The 14,585-nt window shown below is 40.1% G+C and overlaps 1 protein-coding gene across 2 annotated transcripts in view; it reads left to right on the top strand.

The window, feature by feature from the left end:
• The first annotated feature begins 1,041 nt into the window (after positions 1-1,041).
• LOC147144845 (rho guanine nucleotide exchange factor TIAM1-like) overlaps positions 1,042-14,585 on the top strand; it is a 59,237-nt gene continuing 45,693 nt past the window's right edge. Inside the window, exon 1 of one of the 2 annotated variants that reach the window (XM_086035662.1) lies at positions 1,042-1,189. The gene's annotated coding sequence lies outside the window, so the exon portion shown is untranslated. Of the gene's footprint in view, positions 1,190-12,782; positions 12,925-14,585 lie in introns of those variants that run through there. The other variant, XM_086035664.1, reaches the window with a different exon arrangement.

The raw sequence follows: 14,585 nt of genomic DNA, 5'->3' as shown, positions 1-14,585 counted from the left end.
CACGGGGAGCGCCACCGTCACAGAGACCCCGGGACACATTAACCACATAGTGCGGGAAGTAGTGCGTCGAGGCCCCCCATGACGAAACACTGGAGCTAAAATTTAAAAAGTAATAATTAAAAAAAAAAAAAACAGCAAACAATGAAGCTAATTTACAAAACAATAATATAAGCTACTAACTACAGTATAAAACAATAAGATTGGATAAAGGTAGTCCAAAATAAAAAGAGCAAGAGCATTTATTTAAAAGCCAAACTAGAAGGGGTATGTCTTGAACTACTAAAATAAATAAATAAACTTTTGCACCAGATTTTGATTTATTGAGTTGTGCCAGTATACAAGCACACTATTAATTAATTTGATGAAGACTATCAATTAGCATGTATTTGAATAAATAATTGCAATGTATATTCTTAAATTCAACAGCTGGATATTACATTATATAGCCTAATGCTGTATGTATGAATAAATACAATTAATCCTATTCATTAGTAGTATTAAGGTAGAACTGTTTGATTTATTTTCAAATGAAAATATCACTGAAATGTTGCCGACTAAACACAAATACTGGAGCTCTCAAGTGACTATTTAGAAAATCTTTTGCCTGTAAAAGCTAATTTTGTCATATGGGACACAGAAAACAGGAGCGACGAAAATGCTTACTGGCAGTTTAGCCCCGTTTCTTAAAGAATTGCTTGCGTTCACTTTTTTATGCATTTATAATGTGTTGTATAATTTATAAATACCTGTATAACATTTTTTTCTATTTGCGGACAGCCCCCCTTCTCCCGCGAATAATGGAGATCCACTATTAGATTTTCGAAATGTTCATTAAAGCTGGAGTTGTGTTTCGAAGGTTTATGCACGGTCTCCGAGGTGATATTATGTGATGCCGTGTCATCTTCTTGACACACGATCAACAATTGGTTACCAGTGAGCCCCCCAGCCCCCCATCAGCAAATAATGGAGGAATCAGCGGCTCGTTGCTGATTGGCTGCGTGCGTGGAGTGACGTCCACTTGCATCCACAAGGGGGAGAGGCGCTTCACCACCTCCTCCTCCTGCACCTCCTGCTCCTCCTCCCGGCCGCTGTGTGTGGAAACAACGCGCGTGGAACACGGGACGCGACAGGTTTTGGCCACTTCAATGTCACGATGGAAGCCGGCGCACTGCGACGTGGGTGACGGCAGGTACGTTGACATGGTGATGGTGGTTTTGGTGCACCCCGGAAGTGCGACGTCCCGGTCGTGGCAAGGATAAATAACCAGTGTGCGCGTGCACGTATATTCCCGCGTGTTGTCTAGCAGTGAGTTGATGGAGTGGGCTGCGTGGACAAGGTCGAGCCGCAGTGCAAATGTGGCGTGCACGCACGCACGCACGCACGCCAGCACTGAGTCCCTCGTTCATTTGGGGGTTCGGTGCATTTAATTTGGAAAAGCTGTGACGTCAATGCCGTTGGGTTTGAGGAAGGAGGTGTGGGGTGGGGGTTAGGGGGCTGCGTGCTCTGCCTGTGTGAAATTGTTGCATTTTTGCAGAGTCATGTGGTTAAAAGAATCTCCCAGTGTTTTGATGCTGCTGATGATTATGATGATCCTCTTCATCATTTCCTTGCTGGTTCATCTGAGGAAAGCCTTGTTTTCCAGTGAAAAAACAAAAACAAGATCACCCGCCTGTATGTAACCCGTACTACACAATCCCCCGTATAGTCGCTATTCGCTGCAAAAGTCATCTATTTGCATGATTTGTGAATTTTGTGAAAAATCACAAGATGCCTCCAAAGCACATCTTCAAATAAAAAGTAGTAGAGAACAGTGTTGCCTGGAGCAAAGAGTGGCCTGACTTACAAGTTCAATATACAAGCTGTTGTTTGACTGATTTCTTTTTTTTTTTGTTTGTTTTTGGCTTTGACTTCTTCAAAAAAAGAGGCCTCAAGCTGTTGCTACTCCCACTTAAAGTTTACTATCAAACTAAACATAAAACAAAGAGAATTACACAGTACATTCTGTATTTAAAACCAACACTCAACTTTTGCCTTTTGCCATCGCAATGCTAAAACACCATGTACGGGCTAATGAATAGCATTGACAGTAATAACCCTTGAAGCAACTTATATTTGAGCATGAACGGTGCAGCAACACATGTCGACAAACAATATAGCAGTACAGTGGCCCCCAGCATTTTTTATAATCGAGCAGCTACCTTATTTTTCAGTAATCAAATCATTTGTAATCCATTTACGTAAAGTGTGAAATGACAAAAATATTTTGGGATGATAGTTTGTGTTATATTTAAGGTTTAAACTGTTAATTGTCAACAACTTTAGTGGGACAGTGTTGTAGTTAATACCACACCAACCAAGACCAAGACATTATCGAGACTAGAGAGTATCGAGACAGAGACAAAACCAAGACTTTTGGAGGTTGATACAAGACCAAGACTGTATATATCAAAGAAAAATCACACACACAAAAAAAACCTTAACAAATTGACCAACATACAATTTTTCATTACGTTTGCAATAGAAATTAATTCTGCTATGTTGTATTTGAAATAGTACAATGAGACAAATCTCAAATTGAAGAAAATGTGTTCTTTCACTTCTTCTACAAATTATGCAATCATACTTATTAAAACGGAATTTTCCTGACAAGCCATGATAAATGTCATTTTACAAAGAAAAAGTCCTGAATAATGCTTAACTTAAATGATCACTGATCACAGTCGTCATGGCCTGGACTCGAACGCTCTTGATGAAAAATCTCCAGTCAATCCTCTCCGAGACTGAGACATGACAGAGTAAAAATTATTCCGAAATGAGACTGAGACTCTTAATAACCCTTTGCCATTCCACCTGGCAGTTTTACCTGAACGAAAGGTGCACCAAAGTAAATTTGATGCTGTACTTGAACCATTTGGAGTATCGGCATAGTTTTGGTCTCTTTTTTAAGATAACATTTTGAATTATTCTCCTCAACCGTTAGAATATTTTTAAGTGCTACTGGCACTGAATTATGGAAGTTTGAATACATAAAAGAAGGCCGACCCACGGACGACCCACGGCCTTCTATGTATTCAGATCAGTCTTGGACTTGAGACGACTTTTTAAAGCAGAGGTCAACCCAAAAATGTTCTTTACATCCATCCATCCATTATCTCCCGCTTATCCGAAGTCGGGTCGCGGAGGCAGCAGCTTCAGCAGGGGAAGCCCAGACTTCCCTCTGTTCTTTACAATAATGTGGTGTGTAGCCCCACTAGTCTAAACACAGCATTTTGATTAATATTGTGTTTGTGGAGTTAAGCAGCAAAATCCACCCATTTTTAGCCATCTCAGGGGGCGGCCATTTTGCCACTTTCTGTCGACTGAAAATAACATCACGGTTGCTCAGGGCTCAAGTAACAGCCAATCATGGCTCACCTGTTTTCTGAAGCTGAGCCATAATTGGTTGTTACCTAACTGTGATGTCATTTTCAGTCGACAGAAAGTGATTAAATGGCCGCTCACTGAGATGGAGAAAAACGGGTGGATTTTACTGCTTAACACATATTCTATGAATGTAATATTAATCAGAATGCTGTGTTTAGACTAGTGGGGCTGCATACCACATTATTGTAAAGAACATTTTTGGATTGACTTCTGCTTTAAAAAGTCGTCTCAAGTCCAAGACTGATCTCGAGAACTACAACACTAGTGGTACGTCAATGTTTTGTTATTTGCGGCAGGTACCGTACCTGTGAGGTGAGTCGCATCACATAAAACATGTTTCTCATTCTTCCATTACACTGGTCAACATGTGATGACTATTTTATTTAAATTAAAGATGCAAGTAAAGTTAGAAATTATTTTTTCCCCTTTATCATAATAATAATAATAAATTACAACGCATGGCAAAATTCTTTTTGCGCATGCTTTTATAGGTCAAACTTAAATGCAAAACAAAATAAAATGTCTTTTAAAAGCTGATGTGTTTGGAAAAAAGTAAAGATATTTTTTAAATTGGCGTCAAAAATATGTATAGGGACACATGAAGCCACCTCTAATTCCAATTTGCTTTTGACCAATGTTCTGATTGTTGATGTAGCCATATCGATATCACATCTATTGTGATCTTTCCTGCCGCCAGTTAATCACAATCGCCGCCTCTGTTGCGCAATCAAAATACACTGAATAATTCGAAATAATCCGTCGAGTGGGCTGATGTAGGCTTTTCACTGAGTTTCTCTGTATGCTTTCGGACGCCCTTCCCAACCCCCGCCTGTGTCATCACAAAGATGCAGAGTGTTGTCTGCAACACATGTAGGAATGTCCTCTGCAGCCTAATTGTGTCATACGCACACAGTCTCAGTGTTGTTGACCTGCAGACAAGCGCGTAGTTGAAGCCCCTCATATGTTTGGCCACCGCTCATGTGTGGCCCACTCACACATAACTGCTCATTCATTTGCAATGGAAATACTCCCAAGTTGAATTTGCACATGAGCGGCGGAGGTGGGGCACTCAAGTCACATGGCTCGACTCGAGTCCGACTCCACTCACCAGTAATAGGACTTTCTTGGCTTAAACATCTGTTAGCACAGGCAAGGCAAGGCAGCTTTGTTTATACAGCTCATTTCAAACCCAAGGAAATTCAATGTGCTTCACGCATTTACAAACACACCACCTGACAACATTCAGAAGCAAAGCAGAGAAAACAAAAGCAGCTCACAAAAATTACCAAAACGTACATTGACATCATTTAAACACACTAACAGAAGGCTTTTAAAAGTAAAGTATAGAAGTAAAAGTAGGTTTCTAAACTTACTCAAAGACCGTACTGTGAAATTGCTTTAAAAATGTTTAAAAGGCCTTAATCAAAGGTTTGAGAAAAAAAGAAACGTTTTAAACCCGGATTTAAAAGGATTTACATTCGTGGCTGACGTCACTTATGTTGGCAATTTATTTTGTGTGTGCAGCATAACAGCAAAATGTAAGACTGACTTGACTCAAACTGTGTTTGAAATCCAAATCCATGATACAGTATAGGGTTAGGGTTAACCAATAAAGTGAGTTTGCCATTTTACATTGTTGTTTAAATGTGTAGTCAGCTTAAATCAGGGGTGTCCAAACTTTTTCCTTCAAGGGCCGCACACAGAAATATGGAAGGATGCAAGGGCCACTTTGACATTGTCTGACTTGAACATGCTAATACCAATCAATAAAGCAAATGTATTATAGTTATATTAGCATGTCTTGTTACTTTTAACACCTATTAAAGGTGACAAGGCAAACATTTAGACATTTTTCATGATTGTGGGGTAGTCACATTGCCGCCATATAGTGGCCTCAAAATATCCCACAATCCATCTTGAAAAGTAGTGAACAATGATGCTCAACTAAACGTATCCCATAATGCATTGCGCTGTCACAGAAAAGTTTCCATTTCTGGCGATATTTTTGACTTGTGGTGCGAAAATCGTGCAACACATCGCAACACAAGTGTACTCAAAGTGTTTTGTTGGTATCATTTTTGTAAAATACAATCATATCAGAACAATGTCATGTTTTTATACTGTATTCGTGCGTTTTATTGATATGATGAATCCCACCTCTGGCAAGCAGCCCCGTGAACTTCTCCGTAGTGTAGATGAGGATGAGCCCACGTCAGCATTTTGAGCCAAACAAGCGCTCCCCACTAATGACTCCGGCTTCAAAGCTGAGGTCACGGTGGTCTCGGTTAAGTGATTTTTTTTTTTTTTCTGGTAATGATTCCATTTTGGTTGGAGAGGCCCACCACTAAATGCGGACGAGTGCGTGGTTGGAAGTTGCACTCTCGTACCTCCGCTCTGTGTGGCTGACGTGACAGATGAGCGTGTTTCCCCAGATGAGTGTGGGAAACGTCAGACCAGCAAGGGCTGCTGCTGTTGGTGAACGTCAGCATGGCACGTTTGGGATCAATATCTGATTGTATTTGCACTAAACTGCAGAGGTGATGAGTCACATTTTAGGGCGTACTCACACTGGGCCATTCAAACCGTCTCTGGGTCAGGGAAGGTTTTATCCAAGAGGTGATAAGATTATAGAGGACGCACATGACACAGAAAAAAACACTAGACCTAATTTGGTATTTGGACCACTTTTCATTTTATTTAAATAAATGCTCTAAATTACAATAAGGTGGAACTTTGATTCCATAAAGTGTGACCAAACCAAAGCAATATTTCCTATAGGAAATAATGTCCATCCAATCAATACGTTCCAGACACACAACGATATCAACAAAAATGATCATTTGTATACTTATGCACATAATTATTTATACACATATTAAAATTTTCCTTTTTATCAAATGGCTGGCACTGGCAACTTTCTGTAGTATTTTGTAAAAACAAACAGCATGGCATATTCCACAATAACTCAAGACAATAACAAGCCTCCCGGTATGCTCAGCAACACCCAAGCAAGTTGGGGCAACGTTGGCATAACATCCTGTCAAAAGTCCGATGTTCAAAATAAAAGCATGTCATTATAATAGCAGTTGAACCACATTTCCTTTGGCTGCATGATCTTATTTAGCAGTCACACTCAAGTTATTTGATGCTTGTTTGTTGAGTGTGACTGTTAATTAATCCACCATGCAACCAAAGAAAATGTCGTCAAACTATATTATACTGTCTACTTTTTGTTTTACAGTCTGACTTTTGTGTGGTTAATAGAAGCTTGCACTGTGGAATATGCCTTGCTCTCTGTTGAACTCTTTTCACGCAACTTAAAAAATACTTAAGATGAATGCGCATGGAGCCTAGGAAGTGAATGACTGAGTTGCACAAAATATAAGCAAATATAAAAAAAAAGGGACAAAAACATTTTTCAAAAAATCCAATCATATGAAAACTTGAGCATATAAAAACTGAAGTTCCACCGTACTTGTATAGTACTTCAAATTTGGGTTTATACTGTTTGCGTTTTAAAACAATTCACCTCTAAAAAGCAAAATGAAAGAAACGTCTCATTTGAGTCTCTAGATTTTTTTCCCCACAAGTGTATATATTTTAAAACAGTTCACGAACTGGGGCAGTTAGTATGCAGTTATTGTTGTAGTCATCGTCACGTACACTCGTCTGCAATTGGATGTGCTCCAAGCAACTTTTTAACAAGCAGAATTGCGTTCCACCTTGTGCCGTGCAGGTTGTGCGTCTACCCGTGAATCCTCAATGACTTTTGTGTCTTTGATGTGGACTCTTGAGAGGCTTCCCGCTGTCGGAATCGTCAGTTAATGATCTCCCGTCCTGGCCGGAGTGCCGCTTTCATGTGCTGCACGTTTTCATGCTTTTACACGTTCCCTACCCGTACGTTCGCGCTTTGCCATTGTGAAGACCTTCAAGAAAACACTCAGGCCATGTGGGGCTTGATGTTGTTTTTCTTGTTGTATGAACCAAACAGCCATGACAGACTTGAGTCTTTGTATTCGAAAAAATACCTCAGGCTTTGAGCTTTGCGTTTCTTCCTTGATAAAAAAATATGTTGTATTTGTCCAAGACTCTAAATTGCACATTGTTAGTTAAAAATGCGAAAATACCTTCAGTGTTTACGAAGATTTACGTTTGTCTGGTCCGAGGTTATTATAGTGAACTGAAACGAATGAAATAAAGGCATACATTTCAATACATTGAAAAAACATTTTCGATAATGAAATAAAATGAAAATGCCTTAAAGAAAAGGAAAACGAACTGAAACTACATCTTACATTTGTAAAACTAACTAAAACTGTAATTATCGTGAAAATATCTTTTGTCTTTGTCAATTACTGTCAAACATGAGTTTCAGGGTTCATTTTAAATGCATTCATTTCGGTATTGCTGCACACTATAGCTACGGAGTATTGTATTTGAGAATCGTTTACTTTGTTAGACAATACTTAGAGGCCTTTTTAATTTTTATTTTGCACTGGACAAAAACTCCATATATTAAAAGTTTTGATTTGTTCTGTTATCACTGTGCCGAGTCAGCAGACGCATGATGCTGAATCCACGACACCTTGTGTTTACCCGGACACAGACGCCCGGTTTGTTAATTTGTGACTCGAGCTGGTGTGAGACATGTTAGTAGTGTGTATTGTTTTCATTGTGCGTCACATTGCTCCTTTTGTCCTCATCTCAACGTTATTTAACGTTACTGCTTGTGGTGAGCAGCATTGGACTGCCAGTATGAATTTATGAAGCGTTCCTCATCACTGAGGCTCTTTACGAATTGCTCTAATAGAGCTGTGCTGAGTCAATTATTAACCGACCTTTTATTTCAAGCTACTCCGGCTGTGATTTTAGCCTAGGGGGCACGTTTGACGTAAGTTGATTGGGCTGCCGTGCCCCGGCGCCACCTCCACTCTTTCCACATTTGGGGAAAGGCGTTGTGAGAACACAACCTGGGCCTCTGCTCCTCATTAAATGCGAGTTAAGATGCCGGGTGATGGGGTCAAGTTGTAGAGTGTGAATCTTGATAATGAAGCAAACACATTGATGTCAATGTTTTACTTTGTAATATCAAGTAGACGACATGTAAAAGCGTCTCCCCCTCCCACCGAATTTGACTCAAATGAATAAAGTTGGAATCTTACGAGGAAGAAGTACTTAATTGATAAATATTGACACAATACTATTAATTATTTATATATATAAATATATATATATATATATATATATATATAAATATATATATATATATAGATATAGATATAGATATATAAAAATATATACTTTTGTCCCAATCCGATATGTATTTTGCTACTTAAATATTATAATAATATATAGATTAAGAAAAACTGAGGCATCTGTTTCCAAAGTTTTCACTTGCCATTTGACATTTATTCAAGTGTCATGATTCAAAAGTGCATAACATGTTCCAGTAACTAAAAGTGAATAAAATAAAAGTAAAAGTAAATGTTCCTAATACTGTACACAGGAGTGCAATAAATAAAACTCCATTCACAAAGCTCACCTTTAAGGACCTCAATGTTCCAAAAGTATGTTATAGAACGTGCAAAACATAACATAAATCATACAAAGTATCGATACTTCATCAACGTGTCGATACTTGGTATTGGCATAAAAAGTATCACGATCCATCGTGATACGATATTTTTTCCCAACCCTAATTAATGTTTATGAATAAGTACTTTATTCTCATAAGTTAACGACTTTTTTCCTTTTTTCACACATCGAACTTCATTCCCTCCAGGCTGACATTTTTCTTGAAAAAAACAAACAAACAAATGTTTTATCTATTAAATATGAATTAATTTTTCATTATGAATTCATTTTCATCAAATTGGACAGTTTTTTAAAAGACTTTCACTTTTTATTATAGCGTATATTGTTTTAATATTCAGGTTTTTGCACGAAAGAAATCTGACTTTATTCTACAAAAAATTGAATTTTTTTTTTTCTCAAAATTCTTGTCAGTTTAAAGTTTTTTTTTAAACAATAAAGCTACTTTACTCTCACACTGTAGATTTGTAGATAAAAATGAGCATATGTTCTCATAATTATTATTTTTTTTCATCAAAACATGACGTTTACTGAGTTAATCCGGCTATATTCTCATACTCTATTATAAAAATGGTCTTAAATTTGTACGTTTAAGCATCCGGTGCACAAGGGCACACCTGTACCCTTCAAACAGGGTACATATTGGGACCCTTACAATTTGTACCGTTTGATGGCAAATATGTACCATATGGTACAAATTATATGTATCATAGGGTACACATTTACAACCTTTAAAGGCAAGTCTTTACCGAAGGGAACATATTGCTGGGTACTGCTTGGACCAGGGGTCACCAATTCTGGTCCTCGAGGGCCCCTATCCTGCATGTTTTAGATGTTTCCCTCCTCCAGCACACTTAGTAATTCAAATGATCAAGATCATTAGCAGGCTTCTGCAGCGCTTGCTGATGAGGTGATCATTTGAATCAGTTGTAATGGAGGAGAGAAATATCTCATGGCCCCGATAGATCAAACCGACGTCGGAGGTCGTGAAGCGTCGTGAAGCGTCTAAATGCGCCGTCTTGGTGTAGTGGCCACCGTCGTAGTGTCATAACCCGCCTGTAAGCGTCTTGGGGGCGGTTACGCATGTTGAATCGGCGTCGCCAGTCTCGACATTTGGTCACTCTGATTGGCTGTTAGCTAGCAAATCAGCGCTTGGAGCACCAACGGGAAGTGACACATGCGAAAAAACAGTGAACACGCCTCCACCGCCTTAATCTTCTTACAAGTACAAGAGCGAGGGTTGACAATGTAAATATTTCACAATACCGTGTCAAGAACGTGATGGTTTACTTCGCGTGGGAGTTCATCGTGAGCAAAGAATATAGCTGAATGCATTGTGTACGTTTTTATAATCGGCCCCCGGCCAACAGCTTTCCGGTTGGATTTTTCTAACCATGAGAAATGGTGACTACCGCCGCCGATGGTATGGAAGGGTATTACATCTTATGCATGCGCAGAAGGTACTTTAATGGTCGGCGTCGCTGTCTGTCGTTGCGGTGTATTCCTCCAGCGTGACGTGCCGACAGCCGGCCGGACGCCACAGGGGGTAAGCGTCTGTCACTGTTGGCCAGTGTCTTTTTGGTCTATCTAGGTCTTAAAACACGCAGAGTCAGAGTATATTTGCATTTGAATTGAGTGCAGATTCATATGTGAAACATCTACTGCGGCTGAGAAAAAAAAACAACATTTTAATCCAATCTGTACTTAAACGTGGGAAATGTTAATCGGATATATTTTCCCCTGCCGGCACTGCAGTTAATCTGGCTGAAAGGTAAAAGATATTGTTATTATTGTGATCAAATGGCGTACAAGATTTAGACTCGGGGCAGCAGGGCTTTTGCAGTGCCGTTGAGCGATGAGAAGTTGATGAATGTTTCTCGCAGTCGTGCGCCGTCGGCTGAAGTTTGATTGACAGCGATGCTGGCGAGCGCCGACAGTTGGACGGCGTCGAGCAGTCACAAGCGTGGCGCCGCTTCTCCAACAGCGGCCTCACCTGCCAACATGCGCAGCCGGTTTTTTTTTGTGTTTTTTTTTTTTTGCTGGTTGACGGGATGAGACAGCAGAGCATTTTTTGTAGGACCTGGAAAAAAAACCTTAAAGTAAAAATTTATTATAGATAAAAAAATTTAAAAGAAATCCAATTTCCAATTATAATCGAGCTTTATTTCTATAAAATGAAAAAGCAAATGATAATGGTATTATCCCAAAATTTGAACAAGTGGCCTTTTGAACATAATCCCAAAACCCAAACTTCTAAAACTGAACTGTAAGATTTTTTGTTAAACAAAAAAGACTATTCTTATGATTATAACTTCTTATATACAACTACTAATCTCAAAGAAAACTTGATTGTCATAATACATTTTTTTTCTAAGATTAAGTATGACTTTACTCTCATAAGGTTGACTTTTTACTTTAAAAATTATTCTTGTTAGAACTTTTTTTCACAAAATGCACTGTAATTCTCTGAATATTACACCTTTTTCAAAATAAAATTAGACTTAATTCTCAAAACGAACGTTTTTCTTGGGAAAAAATGTGTCATTATACTATGTACAAAATGCAGTCTCATTATTTTATGATTGCAATACAAAAGGAAACCAAGCGTTCAGTGTTAAAAAATGAACCTGGATTAAAATCCGGCAGCAATATCCAGAGAAAAATCACCAAATTCTGACTGCCCGGTCCATCTGAATAAACGTGAGGTCCCATTTAAAGTTGTTGTTGTTCTCTCAGGTAGCCTCGCCTTGTGTGTCTTTTGTGTGTTTACGTTGCGGTGCTTCCTCTTCCTCTTCGGCTCAGAACACACCTCTTTGCACCGCTTGTCACCGTTGACTTGATTGCCACGTGACACCGCCGCAGCTGCCATGACAACAGCCTCTCGGCCCAGCCAGCCAGGCAGCCGTTTCATTCCCACTCCCATTTGGGGCACCTCAGATATTGCAGAAAGGATGGCCGGGCAGCAACAATTAATCCCTTGCTGCCCTTGAGGGAATGCAGCATGTTCCAAGCTTCTGCTGTTGACAAACCCAGAAAGACAGAGAGAGAAAGCGAGAGAGAGAGAGAGAGAGAGAAAGAGAGAGAGAGATTTAAAGGGGACATATTATGGAAAGCGGTTTGCGAATTGGCCTATTCATGGATATTTTCTAATTCTATTCTATTCTAATTCTAATTCTTCTAAATATCCATTCATTCGCTGCCATTGATGAGTTTACTTGTCAATTACATTTTTCAACAGGGATGGGTGAATGAGTCTCATGCTACTCCACAGCAAACTTGGAAACAACTTTACTGACACACAGCCACCAGTAGATGGCAGCAATGCCCCATTCTAGACATGAGATCTGCCCAGTTTGTGAATCTACTGGGAGAAATGGCTGAATTTTGTTAAACCTACTTTTGTGCTACTGCTGATTGTAAAAGAATGGAAAAAGGCTACAGTCGCTAGATTTGATGCAAATCACTTTTGGGTCATTTCAACCAGAGTGCGACAAGAGTTTGTTACATGTGCTGTTAACTTTTTATCCTTTGTGTATTGTTAATGTCTCCAAGTCCAATTTTAACAGAATTTTAGACGAGGGTGTTTAGTGTAAACCTGATGTGTCTCTTGCAGGCAGGGGGTTGGTTGTGGGGTTTAGTGGTGAAGGGGCAATTAGAGAGCAGACGAAGGAGGGGAACAAGCATTCCTGCCGCCTGCTGCTTCGACTGGGGCGGGGGAATGGCGAGGGAGGGAGGAGGCATTTTCAAACAGTCCTGCGTCCCTCCATCCCTCCTTCACTTCAAGTCATCCCGGCGAGTGAGGGCATCGGTCTGAGCCGGCTCAGGTCCGGACCTGAGGATCATGACTGGAGCTTTAAAGGCACACGAGTCTACTTGGTGACGAAGCTTTGTGGCGGTTGAGACAGTAAGGTGATGCAGCTTGTACGCTATTTGTGTCTGATTGCTGTTGGCACTTTTTAAGAGCAGATTTTTGAACGTTTTGTTGCAGTTCCACGTGTGCTCAGGGTCGGGGGGGGGGGGGTATTCCCCAGCATGCTCGGTGGGGTGGAGGGCTTGTCACGTCATGTTGCTACCTGTAGCCCCCCTTGCTGCAGCCTTTTGTGTGTGTTTCTGTTGTCATGATGAAAGTGTGTTTTGTCATGCTGAACAGCAAATGTGAGTGAGACATCATGGTTAAGGGACGCATCTTCCGATTTTGAAAGGTTCCAGATTCACAGTAAATGTTGTAATATTACAATAATTGACATACAATTGGGGTTTTAGAGTTTATATTTATCTACCAGTTTCTTTTTCCCCATTCAAAATGTTTTTTGTTTTTTTTTTTCAAAATAAAAGAGAATTATTTCTCCAAGGCGCCATATTTACAATAAATGTTGTAATATCAAATCAACAGGCAAACCACAATGAATCGGTCCCTTTTGATATTTTTCCACCAGATGATGTTTTCCCCATTCAAAGCATGCAGCAAAATCTCACACCTTTCATTGTTTTCCACTAGGGGGGGGCCTGCTACTGAAAAGATAGGATTGTTTACAAGTGAATTGCAAATGTGAGTGAGATTCAGGCTTTGTCTACACATAGCCGTTTTTTTTTTTTTTTTTACAACCGAATATTCCCCCGCCGCCCGCCCTGTGTAGGAATACACATGCCAAAAACGCATCTACACCAAACCGCGGAAGTGCATTTTCAAACGCCTTTACAAGCATGCCAAGCCTCTGGTTGGCTGTAGTTAGCCAAATACTGTCCATTCAGAAGGAACTTCCATCCGGAGAATATACCTTGGACTTACCAGAGTAAACTGGCGGTCAAGAGCCGACCTTGTCGTAATACATCTTCGCCTGTACTCTTCAACGAGAAGCTGTAGTTGGTTGCGAACAAATAAGGAAGCAAAAAGCGCCTGAAGAATGGCTATAACCAACGCAGACATTTTGTCTCTCTTGAAAACACGAGTCATGTAAGTGACATCAGAGCATTTTTGTCGCATAGTGACGACGTAAATCTCCGGTTTTGACTGTCCACAGCCAAACGCTGGTCTGCGGATATCCGCAAGCCTCCACTCTGGAGTTTTCATTTTTCAATGAAAAAACCTTCGGGGACGTCTGGACGACAGGGCAAACCGCAGGCTAATATCTGCCGTTTGCAAAACCTCCGGCTACGTGTAGACAAGGCCTCAAGGGGCGCAGCCTCAAAGTGGGAAAAATATGAGTGAGAGTGTGTTTGTGTGTGCATGTGTGTGTGGGGGTGTGTTGGTGTGTGCGTGGGTGTGCGTGCGTGTGTGAGTTCATTAAAAAAAAATATTGGCATTGTTTTTAACAAATTCCCCAGAGGCTCCAAACTCACAATACTTGTCATAATATTCAAATAATGGACATACTTAAGGTTTTCAGGCACTCAGTGAATTTCGTATTTGTCCACCAGATGTCTCTACCCCCCACCCCCATTCAAAGCATACAGAAGTCTGCCTTGCAACTGAAGTGTGTTTGCAAGTGAATTTTAAATAGGTTTGAACTGGCCAAAGTCAAGGAGAAATCTCCCAGGGCACACTCTGAAGTTGGGTGTCTGTGTGTGTG

The sequence above is a fragment of the Filicampus tigris genome, chromosome 7 (assembly GCF_054856515.1).
Source record: "Filicampus tigris isolate MCC_2025a chromosome 7, RoL_Ftig_1.0, whole genome shotgun sequence".
Taxonomy (NCBI): domain Eukaryota; kingdom Metazoa; phylum Chordata; class Actinopteri; order Syngnathiformes; family Syngnathidae; genus Filicampus; species Filicampus tigris.
This window is presented reverse-complemented; position numbering and strand designations above follow the sequence as displayed.